At 37.9% G+C, this 641-nt stretch overlaps 1 non-coding gene across 1 annotated transcript; it reads right to left on the reverse strand.

Moving 5' to 3' along the window:
• Positions 1 to 211: 211 nt before the first annotated feature.
• LOC121216634 (small nucleolar RNA R71) lies at positions 212 to 318 on the reverse strand. Its single transcript, XR_005912815.1, has one exon. It is a non-coding gene; the product is annotated as a small nucleolar RNA R71 (small nucleolar RNA).
• Positions 319 to 641: the final 323 nt, after the last annotated feature.

A 641-nucleotide genomic window follows, 5' to 3' on the forward strand; every position in this document is an offset into this window, starting at 1 on the left:
GAGTTCGCATCCAAAACAATTCCTATAACTTCGTGATATCTTTAAGTACAATGTGGTCAATGATGACACTATTCGTCTTTGGTTTTTCCTCTTTTCACTAATTGATATCGCTTTGTCTTGGCTAGATTCGTAGGCCCTAGGATCAATCACGACATGGGATGAACTAGTACAAAAATTCCTACAAAATTTCTTCCCCATTAGTAAGACGGTTCAACTAAGAAGGGAAATTTTGTTGTTAAAACAATTAGAAGAGGAAAGCTTTCTCAAAGCATGAGAGTGTTTTAAGACACTAATTCAGAAGTGCCCACACCACGGATTGCTAGAGTGGTTACGACTGTAAATTTTCTACAACCGGTTGGATGTGCATTCAAGGTTAAGATTAGATGGAGTAGCAGGAGGAGCCTTAATGAACAGAATGTACAAGGATACGTACAAATTAATAGAAAGTATGGCAATGAATTCCTACCAGTGGCCAAATGCACGATACATATACGGGTAAAGACTATCTACAGTGAAGGCTGTCCAAGAGGATGACAAATATCAACAACTGATGGACAGAATCAACCAAATAAATGCTGAGACGAATGCATCATCTATTTATAAAGGAGACAAACCTCTCTTCAATTAGATCAACAATCCCA

The sequence above is a fragment of the Gossypium hirsutum genome, chromosome D04, assembly GCF_007990345.1.
Source record: "Gossypium hirsutum isolate 1008001.06 chromosome D04, Gossypium_hirsutum_v2.1, whole genome shotgun sequence".
NCBI classification, from domain to species: Eukaryota; Viridiplantae; Streptophyta; class Magnoliopsida; order Malvales; family Malvaceae; genus Gossypium; species Gossypium hirsutum.